Here is an 11,785-nt window from a genome sequence, read left to right on the forward strand (position 1 = left end):
AAAAGTTTGTTAAAATAAATATAATTTTCTGATAAAATCTCAGAAAGTCAAGGATAAAGTGGAACTTCTTCAACTTGATAAAGGACATCTATGAGAAATCTATGCTAACCTTCTATTTAATAGTAAAGGCTGAAAGCTTTCTCCCTAAATTGAGGAACAAGGCAAACTTGTTTCTTTTCTCACTTCTATTAAAAACTGTATGGAGGTTCTAACCAGTGCAATTAAGCAAGAAAAGGTAAAAGGCAACTAGATTGGAAAGGAAGAGGTAAAATGGTCTTTATTTGCAGATGATATTATATTATAGATAGAAAGTTCCAAGAAGATAAAAACAAACAAACAAAAAACTATGAAAACTAATGAATGAGTTCAGTAAGGTCATTGGTTATAACGCCAATATACTAAAATCAATTTTATTTTTATGTACTAACAATAAACAACTTGAAAATGAAATTAAGAAAATAATTTCTTTTATAATAACACCAAAAAGAATTTAATACCAAGGGATAAATCTACCTAAAGATGTTCAAGACCTGTACACTGGAGATTAGAAAACTAATGATGTATTATGTTTGGGCTAATTGAATTTCAATTAAAAAATTACTAAAAGAAATTAAGAAGGTCTAAATAAATGGTCAGACAGTCCACATTCGTGGATTGCAATACTCAATATTATTAAAATGGCAATTCTTCCCAAATTTATAGACAGATTCAATGTAATATCATTAAAAATTTCCCCCCTTTTTTTGTAATTGGGCAATAAAATTCTAAAATTTATATGAAAATGAAAAAAAAAACCAAATAGCCATTTTTTTGAGAAAGAACAAAATGGAGGGCTTCTTGATTTTAAAACTTACCATCTTAATTATTAAAACTAAATTTCTAGGGGCGCCTGGATGGCTCAGTGGCTCTGCCTTTGGCTCAGGTCATGGTCTCAGGGTCCTGGGATCGAACCCCGCATCAGGCTCTCTGCTTGGCAGGGAGCCTGCTTCCTCTTCTCTCTGCCTCCCTCTCTGCCTACTTGTGATCTCTCTCTCTCTCTATGTCAAATAAATAAATAAAATTTTAAAAAAAGCTAGCTTTCTAGTAAGTTTTCAATAGAACTTTTGCATAAAGATAGAAGTACAGATCAATAGAACAGAATTGAGAGTCCAGAAATAAACCTGCACATTTATGGTAAGTTGACTTTAGACTAAACTGCCAAGGTATTCAATGGGGCAAAGAGCTAAATTTTCAACAAATGGTTTTGAAGAGAACTGGATGTCCATTTTTAGGAACATGAATTTAAGTCTTTACCTCACACTACACATAAAAATTAACTTTAAAAATGATAAACTGGGGTGCCTGGGTGACTCAGTCGCTAAGTGTCTGCCTTTGGCTTGGGTCATGATCCCAGAGTCCTGTGTCTCCCTCTGTCAAATAGATAAATAAAACCTTTTTAAAAAATGATAAATTGGCTCTTTCTTATCTTGAAAGATGGCGGGTGAAAAATCTGAGAAGCTGGATATTAAAGAGAAGAAACTTGAAGCCAAAAAGTGTGATGCTGAGGGCACCTGGGTGGTTCAGTCAGCTATATGGCCAACTCTTGATTTTGGCTCAGGTCCTGATCTCGGGATTGTGGGATGGAACCCTGCAGTGGGTTCTGTAATTAACGGCGTATCTGCTTAAGGATTCTCATGCTCCCTCTTCCTATACCCTCCCTGCTCTCTCAAATAAATAAAGAAATCTTAAAAAAAGAAGAAGAAGAAGAAGAAGAGGAGGAAGCCTGATGCTGGTGGCAAGGTTAAGAACTGTAACCTCCAGGCCCAAAAGGGGGAAGTCCCATTGAAACCAAAGCCCTGTCCTGGTCAAAGGAATTGGCCGGTATTCCTGGTCAGCTATGTATTCCAGAAAGGCCATGTACAAGAGGAAGTATTCAGCTACAAAATCCAGGGGTGATAAGAAAAAGAAGAAGAAGGTTGTTGCTACTGTCACAAAACCAGCTGGTGGTGACAAGAATGGTGGTCCCGGAGTGGTTAAACTTCACAAAATGCCTAGGTATGATCCTACTGAAAATGTGCCTCAAATGTTGTTGAGCCATGGCAAAACAAAAAACAAACAAAAAAAACCCCTTTCAGTCAGGTTGCGTGGGTGACTCAGTTGGTTAAACATCTTGCCTTTGGCTCAGGTTATGATTTCAGGGTCCTGAGATCAAGTTCCATGTCAGGCTCTCTCCTCAGCAAGGAGTCTGTTTCTCCCTCTCCCTCTGTGCTCTCTCTTTCAAATAAATAAATAAAAATCTTAAAAACAGAACAAAACAAAACAAAAAACAAAACAACACCACCACCGACAAAAAAACCCCTTCAGTTAGCATGTGAGAAAATTTCGAGCTAGGATCACTCCTGGCACCATTCTCACTGTCCTCACTGGGCACCACGGAGGCAAGATGGTGGTTTTCCTGACTCAACTGAGCAGTGACTTGCTACTTGTGACTGGCCCTCTGGCCCTCAATTGAGTTATTCTGTGTGGAACATGCCAGAAATCTGTCGTTGCCACCTCTACCAAAACTGATATCAACTATGTGAAAATCCCAAAACACCTTACTGATGCTTACTTCAAGAAGAAGAAGCTGTGTAAAGGTGAAATCTTCCACATGGAGAAAGAGAAATGTGGGACTACAGAGCAGCTCCAAGGTTGATCAGAAAGTGTGGACTCAAATTCTGCCAAAAATCGAAGCTCTTTCTTAGCTTCTGGGCTACCTCCACTCTGTGTTTTCTTTCACAAGTCGAGTTTGTGAATTAAATAACTGATCCATTTCAAAGAAATAAATAAAATAAACAAAAAATTTAGGAAGGACAAATTGGACTCCATGAAAATTAAAAGTGTGCTTTATTTTATGGTCATTTTAGAAAGTCAAAGAAGCAACAGACTGGGAAAAATATTTGCAAATCATGTATCTGATAAAGAACTTATATCCAGAATATATAAAGATCTCCTACAACTCAATTATAAGAAGGCAAGTAACCCAACTAAAAAATGGTCCAAATATTTTAATAGACATATTACCAAAGAAGATATATGAATAGACAATAAACAAATGAAAAGCTGCTCAAAATCATTAGCCTGAGGGAAATGCAAATTAAAACTACAAAGAAATATCCTTTCACACCCACCAGGATGACTCTGCAATAAAAAAGAGACAAAAACCAGGGTTTGTAAGATTATGGAAAAACCAAATCCTTCATACACTATTGGAGGGAATGTAAAATGATGCAGCCTCCAAAAATAGTTTTGATCAAAAACGCTCAAAAAGTTAAAGAAAAATGAAAATATAGGTCTATACAAAGATTTATACATGAATGTTCATAACAGTATCATTCATAGTTGTCCCAAAATGGAAACAAGCAAATGTCCATCCAACTGGTGAATGCATAAACAAAATGCATATACTCTCAAGATGGAATACTTTTTGTGTAAACTGTTACAGAGTACTGATACATGGTATAAGATAGAAGAACCTCAAAAACATTATGCTACATGAAAGAAACCAGATAAGAGAAGATTACATATTATATGATTCTCTCTCTCTTTTTTTTAGGATTTTATTTATTTATTTGGCAGAGAGAGGGACACAATGAGAGAAGGAACACAAGCACAGGGAGTGAGAGAGGGAGAAGCAGGCTTCCCAGCAAACAGGGAGCCTGATGTGGGGCTCGATCCCAGGACCCTGGGATCATGACCTGAGCTAAAGGCAGATGCTTAACCACTGAGCCACTGAGCCACCCAGGCGCCCCTCTCCTGGTGACTTTTATCCCTGGGTCTTAGTTTTTCAATTTTGGGTTTTATTGTTACAAGCAAAAGTCGTTTAGGGGAATGTGCCTCTTCTGAAATTCATTTTAAGGGCAAGAAAGATACCCATCTACATGGTGATCAGAGCATGCTGAGGCAGTCCCCAATAAAAGACTCCATTAGCGCTTCCAAAGTTCCTGCTACCAGTGTGGGGCTCAGGGATCGTCCCCCAAATAACTTGGCCTCAACTTTTGACATTTCTTACAATTCTGCACTTTGACCAGAAGCCTCTGTCATATTTATGGCAGCCAAGCTATTTTACCACAGTGAGGGGAAATTTTGGTGTATGATAATGTTCCCTAGATCCAACAGAATGGATGTAAGTACTACATGGGAACTGGACTTAGTCATCCCTAAGAGCCTGCGGTTCTAGGGAAGTTACAAGTACACTATTCATATTACTCAATTCAGAGCGTCATACTAGTTTCTGTGGCGAGCAGGACTAGCTGGCTACCCAATAGATATTCCTTACTTGCTGCTTTCACATACAACTGTGTAAACATGTAATGTGGGCTGTGGCAACCATCTTGTGACCATAAAGGAGAAGCCAAGAAAACCACGGAAAGGTTGAACAAGAACCTGATGTTGTTGAGCTACAGAATTGACTAACCCTGAAAACTTCTGACTCTAGATTCTTTCTTAAAATCAATCTTATTGTTTAAGCAACTTGAAGTGGGTGTTTTGCTTTGGTCTCTTGCTCTAGCCAGATGCATTCTAACTAACACAAATTCCTAAGCCATCTTAATATGAAGATCCTAGACTGAAATCATAGACATATCTTTTACCTCTCTCTGTTATTAGGTGGCAGGTGGTCAGCCTCTAGGTAGGACCCCATTGATTTCTGTCTCCTGGTATTTGCACCCGCACTGGCCTTCCCCAAGACTGAATCAGGGCTGGTCATTGTGACCACTGACATATGGTAGATGAGATGGTGTGCGACTTCTGATCCTGGGTCATACAAAAACTGCAGCTTCTGTCCTGGTCTCTCGGTTCACTTACTCTGAAGGAAGCCAGCTCCATGTTGTGAGAACACTCAAATATCTCTGTGAAGAGGCCCATGTGGAGATCGGAGGTCCCTCACCAACAGCCAACACCAACTTGCCAGGCGGTGAGTAAGCAGGTCCTTCAGTTACAGTCAAGCCTTCAGATAATGGTAGTTCTGACTGACCTGTCTTTATTTTATGAAAAACCATGAGCCAAAACAGCTGGCCAAGCCATTTTTGACTTCCTGACCAATAGAAACTATGAGAGATAACAAACACTTATCTTTATTTTAAGTCACTAGGTTTGGGGTTAATTTGCTATACAGAAATAGATAAGTAATACAGGGAGATCGTTCTCTCATGTTAGAACCCAGATTCTACTCCTCAGTACTTCATCACAACTGCTTTCCTTGCAAGTACTCAAACCCCCACTTAAAGATGTCCAAAATTTCACCCACAAATGACTCAAACTGGGATTGTGCTTCCCTTTGTACCCAGCCTGTAAGTCCAGATGCTCCAAGTTGTTTTTTTTATTTTATATTTTTAAAGATTTTATTTATTTATTTGACAGAGAGAGAGAGAGAGAGAGAGAGATCACAAGTAGGCAGAGAGGCAGGCAGATTGAGAGGGGGAACCAGGCTCCCTGCGGAGCAGTGAGTCCGATGTGGGGCTCAATCCCAGGACCCTGAGATCATGACCCGAGCCGAAGGCAGAGGCTTAACCCACTGAGCCATCCAAGCGCCCCTCCAAGTTGTTTTTATTCTGAAAACAGTTATTACCCATTCTTCACCTCTTCCTTTTCTTCCTTTCCTTCTCCATCCTTTCTGTCTTCTAGTTTTTACTTTAAAATATCAAGATTTTTCAAAAACAGATCCTCAGACTATTAAATCACTCAGTGCAGGAGTTAGCAAACTACCTCCTACTGGCTAATTCTAACCATCTGCTATTTTTGTAAATAAAGGTTTTTTTTTTTTAATATTTTATTTATTTATTTTTGAGAGAGAGAAAGTGAGAGTGTGTGTGAACAGGAGGGGGAGAGAAAATCTGAAGCAGCCTCTGCACTGAGCACAGCGCCCGACTGGGGCTCAATCTCACCACCGAGAGATCATGACCTTAGCCAAAACCAGGAGGTGGTCCCTCAACCAACTGAGCCACCTAGGTGTCCCTATAAATAAAGTTTTATTGAGACATACCCATGCCAGTTTGTTTACATATGGTCTAGGTCTGCTTTTTCACTACAGAGCTAAGAAGTTGTAAGAGAAACTATATAGCGTATGAAGCCTGAAATATTTACTGTTTGGCCCTTTATAGAAAAAGTTTGCAACCCAGACTTAAGGTTTCTAATATTTTATTGCATATCACTCTCCTCAAGGCTTCTGTGTTCCAAAACTTAGAGAGAGTACCAGTCACAAGCGATCTCATGAGGCATCATTCACCTTCACAATCTAGGAAGTCCGTTGCTCTCAGGTTCTCATCACCTATACTGTAAACATCAGTACATTTCAGCCCAACTCACTTCAGTTTTTCTGCTTTGTTGATACTGGAGTTCTCAATCCACTGTGAAGTTGTGGGGTGGGGGAATGATTCTAATTTCCTCCCTTCCTTTTCCCTCCTTCCCTTCCAGTAAGTATGGGTGAGATGGCAAAGACATCTTAACTCATTATTTATGAATTAAAAAACCATGCAGGGAGGTGGGAAAATTTTGTTCTGGAAGCAGACACACAGACACAGAAACACACACACATACACACACACACACACACACACAACAGCAAACCAGGCTGAGCAAGTTTGGCATAGAGATGCCATACCGTGACCCATAATCACAGAGCACTTCTCAGCTCTGGCCCTCAAGGAGGAAGAGGAACAAGGGCAATTCCAGCTATTACAGGCTCCTGGACAGCAAATGAAACACTCTGCTGTAAATTGTATATAATCACTGAGGAAGACTTTTATTTCTCCGTGGTTACAAATGGGACTTTTCCTTCCTCTTGTCTAGGAGGAAAGGAACAGGTTTAGATCAGTCTGGGGGAGTTTCATTTGGCCACAATGACCAGAACTCTCTCTGGATCTTTACAAGGCCCTGGTCCTATATTCAGGACCTGTGTAAACAGAGCTTCATAGGTCTCTTTTCTTATGCCAAATTTCCCTTCTCCTGATGATACAGTTTCTGTCCTTAGGACCAAGCACATCAACTACAATGGTAGAAATTTTCAGATGCTTGGAAGTGGCAGAAACAGAATAGAAGCTCTTGCTCATTCTGTAGCATTTCTGAAGCTTTTCCCATATAGTCTCTGCCCTTGGGGAGCTCACAATTATGTAGGGAAACCAATTATTTATAGGAAAATATTGAGTTACAGATGTCTGGACTTTTGAGAAGCATGAGGGGAAAGGATCATTACATACTACATAAATTTTTATTGTGCTGTGGCAAGCTAGACAAGTTCCCCCCCAGGTTTATTTATTTATTTATTTATTTATTTATTTATTTATTTTTAAAAAAGACTTTATTTATTTATTTATTTGACAGAGAGAGATCACAAGTAGGCAGAGAGGCAAGCAGAGAGAGAGAGAGAAGGAAGCAGGATCCCTACTGAGCATAGAGCCCGATGCAGGACTCGATCCCAGGACCCTGAGATCATGACCTGAGCTGAAGGCAGAGGCTTAACCCACCGAGCCATCCAGGCGCCCCCCCTCCAGGTTGTTTTTAGAGATGAACTTTCCAGGGGTGATGGGTGATGTCCTACAGGGTGGTGATACTGGTAGCTGGAGATTGAAGTGCCCCTTACTATTCCCACTTCTATACCAGGACTAGCCTTCCACATATTTTTCTCTCCTCTACATACTGGGTGAGATACCACAAAAGTGGAGAGAGTGGTAAACAGTCTTTTGGAATGGAGACAAGAATTGCATACACAAAGCTGTTAGAAAATGAGACAGAAGAAAATGACTTCCGAACTGTACAGAACAGAGAACAGGGAGTCCTCAGTTGGAGGAACATGTTTTGGAAGTCAGAGAAGATGGAGCTGAGCTGTGTGGGAGGGGGTTGGTGGGGCAGGGTTAGGCAGGGGGACAGTAGTCTCCTCTGTCTCACAGACTGGAAGTCATTCAATCCATTGTGACTAAGTCCTCACCACCTCCCTTGAGTCTTTCCTTTATGTCCCCTCTTTTCTCCCTGTTGCATCTGATGCTATCTCCTATATTTCATTCTGAGTTATCATCTACCATATTAGTTGATCTTTCTCAATTATATAACTTTCTCAGTTATATATATTATGTATATAAGAAGAATATATTATATATACTCTTTGCCACCATTGTTCTACCTTTGTGATGTTCTTACTATGTATTTATTTCTCAATCTCTTTATTTCATATCTATCAATCAAATAATCTATTTCTCTATCCCTATTGACCTTCATTCATTTTAATTTTACTGTCCTTTCTTCTTTGTGTCTAAATGGCTATCTACCTTAAGTCTTTCATCCTTAATATTGCCTTTTTAAATTCTTCATTCCCTCTATTTTCCCCACACTTATTTCCACACAATAGTTTGCCTTTATAAGGCAACACTCCTCCTTTCCCCTATGTTTCCCTCTTATTAAATAATAATAAGTCAACACTTACATAGCTTTCCTTATGTGCCCATCTTATGGGTTCAATCCCAGACAGTTTGTTCCTAGAATCTGGAGGAGTAACCCCTATGTTGTACTACCTCTCAAGAAGGTCTCCAGTGCTTCAACTTCTTTAAGTGTGAAACTGAACCTGCCAAGATGGTGGTTAATGCAGTCTCCATTATGGTTGGGGCTCCTCGTCCCCTAGAATGGGCATTTTTGTTGAATGGAACACTTAGGAGAGAGCTCTTCCAGTCTTTAGTTCATCTTGCCAGAATTGATAAACTTCCTGTACCACACTTGGGCACAGGAGTCCTTTTTGAGGGTTTCAGCCCTGAAGCTCTGGGACCTGGGGCATGGGGTCAAGCATGCTGTCACCCCTTCTACTCTCAGAACTAGAAATCCCCTCAAAATTTGGGGGAGTCTCCCTCTCTGCTCTGCTCTCTCTGCTCTCTCATCTTCAGCTCCCACTGCCCCCAAAGAGTCTCTTTTCTCTCCTCCCCCAACACAATCCCAATATTGAGTTCAGAACTCCTAAAACAGAAGTCAGGAAGGGCGGCTGTCCACGGGCAACTAGCTTTTAGTCTAGCTCCCGGAAACTGCTTAGGTTAAGAAACACAAATGTCTGCTATCTTCTTGGAACAAGGGAGGGAAAATATGAGAGCAAGACATAGATTATTATCTCAATAAATTATCCTGCCATAAACCTCACTATCATGGATGAAGCGAGATCATAGACAGGAGGTGGCCTATGACCTATTCTGGTTTAGGTCTCCAAGCCTCTGAACCTCTTAGCTTGTTTCCACATCCAGTTTCTTCCCACATAATCATTCCTGCTCCTGTAGCTGGGGTACTCTGCTTGAAACACATATTTATCCATGAAATCTCTGTTCAGAAATATTCAAAAGGATATTGTCTGTTCTGGAATTAGATCATGACGATCATTGCATAACTTTGTGAATATACTAAAAACCACTGAGTTTTATACTGTAAAAGGGTGAGTTTTAGGGTATGTGAACTACAACTCAGTTAAAGAAAAGAAGAAGGATATTATCCCCCCACCTTGGAGTTAAATGTCCAGTTTTCAAGGACTCCCACTACAATATTTCATTTTCTCTCTATCCTTATCTCCCACTCCTGACCTCTCCTCCCCTCTCTCCACACTCAGTTTTCCTCCTCACCTCTGGCCATGTCATCTCTTCTGAAATTCTTTTCTCTCTCCATTCATAAATCTGTACCCCATACTTTCCTCAAGACCAGTTGAAGTTCCACGTCCTTGATGGAACTTTCTCTGACAACTTTAGCTTTTGATATCTTTAACTCTAAAACCTTCTCACATTACATATTCCTCCTGGAAATTTTAGTTGACTGAGAATATCCTTGAGTGAACTTTTTGTCTCTGTGACTTAGCATCCCACACAGTGCCTGGCATCGAGTTGGTACTTTCAAGTGAATGAGTAAATAAATAAGTGCATGTTACTAACCTCTAAATGGTTCAAACATGCCTGTATTATTTTTAAAAATAGATGGTAAGGTCCCGCAGGAAGGGCCGTGTCTTTACTTGACATTTAGCCCTAGTTGAGAACAGGACACATGGTTGATCCTTCTGGTACTTAATTACCTGAAGGCTTGGCAGAGAAAGTTGCCCTTTTCCCACTCTATTGGTGATGGGCTGGAAAGGGAGGACATTGAACAGGCAGGGAGAGTCCCCAGGATGCTTGGCTGAATGGTGGTGGCGCCACCCTTAACCACAAATCGTTCATTGTCCACCGCCTTGGCATCTACAACAGCCTTTGGAAAGAGATGTAGCAATTTCCCCCTCGGGGCATATTTTTAAAATCAGTGGCTGAGAATGCTTGCCGAAAGTGGAGTCAGACAACTCTGAGTTGCCTGGTAGATGGGATGGGTGCTGCCTGAGAAGCAATACAGTGGTTGGTCCTGGAAGAAGCATCCAGGCCAAAGGAAAGCGATGGCTTGCCCAAAACAGATCACAGCTTCCATGGAGATACAACTGTCTAGTTAGGCAGTATTTTCCCAGCCTGAATGTTTAGACAGGGTCTGGGTCAGCCAGAGGGCTATGGGCCTCCCCTTTATTCAATGGAAAAACTGAAAGTTTCATCAAGTGCTTATATGTGCCAAGTACTCTGCTAGGCATTAGGGATTAAAATGTGGACAGAACATAGTTTCTGCCCTCCAGAAGCTTATACACAAGTGGGAGAAGACAGGCAAGTAAACAGGGAAACATATCGGTAGGTAAATATATTAGTGTGGTAAGTGCAATGATGGAGGTAGAGGGATAGGGAGTCTAAGGAAAGTTTGAAGAAGTATCATCCAGGTTGATACCTGGTAATGAACTGAAAGTAGCCAGACAAAGGAGAGAAACATTCCCAACAGACAACAGATTGTGGAGTACTCGAGAGATAAAAGAAAATGCCATGTCCCCAGATTTGTAGGTAGTTCAGTTGTCTAAAACAGGGGTCACCACATAACGGCCCATGGCCAAATCCAGCCAGATGCTTGTTTTTGTAATTAAAGTTTTATTTGAAAATAATTCTACCTATTGATTTACATACTATCTATGCCTGCAGAGTTAAGTAGCTGCAACAGAGAACATATGGCCCTCAAAACCTAAAATGTTTACTATGCTGGTCTAGAGAATATAGTTAGGGGGAGAAATTAACATGGCAAGAAAGGAGAGTAGAGAGATGATCAGGAGGCATACTAATAAAAGCCTTGGAACAGGCTAAAGGATTCACTATTTTAGAAGCATTGAGGGAGTAATTGATGTTATAAGCAGAAATACATAAAAATATTTGAATTTAGGTAATTGGAGTGGGATAAAGAAAAAAGCAGGAGGCAAAACTAGAATTAGGGAGACCATTTCTGGGGGAGATGGTATATAGATAAGAAATGATGCCCCAGAGGCACCTACATGGCTCCATCAGTTAAGCATTCAACTCTATTTTTTTTTTAATGATTTTTAAAATTTATTTGAGAGAGTGAGTGAATGAAAGAGAGAGCACGAGCAGAGCAAAGACAATGAGCAGGGAGCTTGATGTTGCATTTGACCCCGGCACTCCGGGATCATGACCTGAGCTGAAGACAGACGCTTAACCAACGGAGTCACCCTGGTGCCCCTAAGTGTCCAACTTTTGATTTCAGCTCAGGTCTTCATCTCAGGGTCATGAGTTCAAGCACCTTGTCAGGGTCTGGACTCAGTGGGGGGTCTGCTTGAGAGTTCCTTCTTCTACCTCTCCCCCCTGCTTCTCTTTCTCTCTCTCTCTCAAATAAATAAATAAATCTAGAAAGAAAGAGAAAGAAAGAAAGAAAGAAAGAAAGAAAGAAAGAAAGAAAGAAAGAAAGA

At 40.5% G+C, this 11,785-nt stretch overlaps 1 pseudogene; it reads left to right on the plus strand.

Moving 5' to 3' along the window:
- Positions 1-1,473: 1,473 nt before the first annotated feature.
- LOC111159698 lies at positions 1,474-2,786 on the plus strand (annotated as a pseudogene).
- Positions 2,787-11,785: the final 8,999 nt, after the last annotated feature.

Source organism: Enhydra lutris, unplaced genomic scaffold, assembly GCF_002288905.1.
Source record: "Enhydra lutris kenyoni isolate GAN:26980312 unplaced genomic scaffold, ASM228890v2 scaffoldscaffold69, whole genome shotgun sequence".
Classification (NCBI taxonomy): Eukaryota; Metazoa; Chordata; class Mammalia; order Carnivora; family Mustelidae; genus Enhydra; species Enhydra lutris.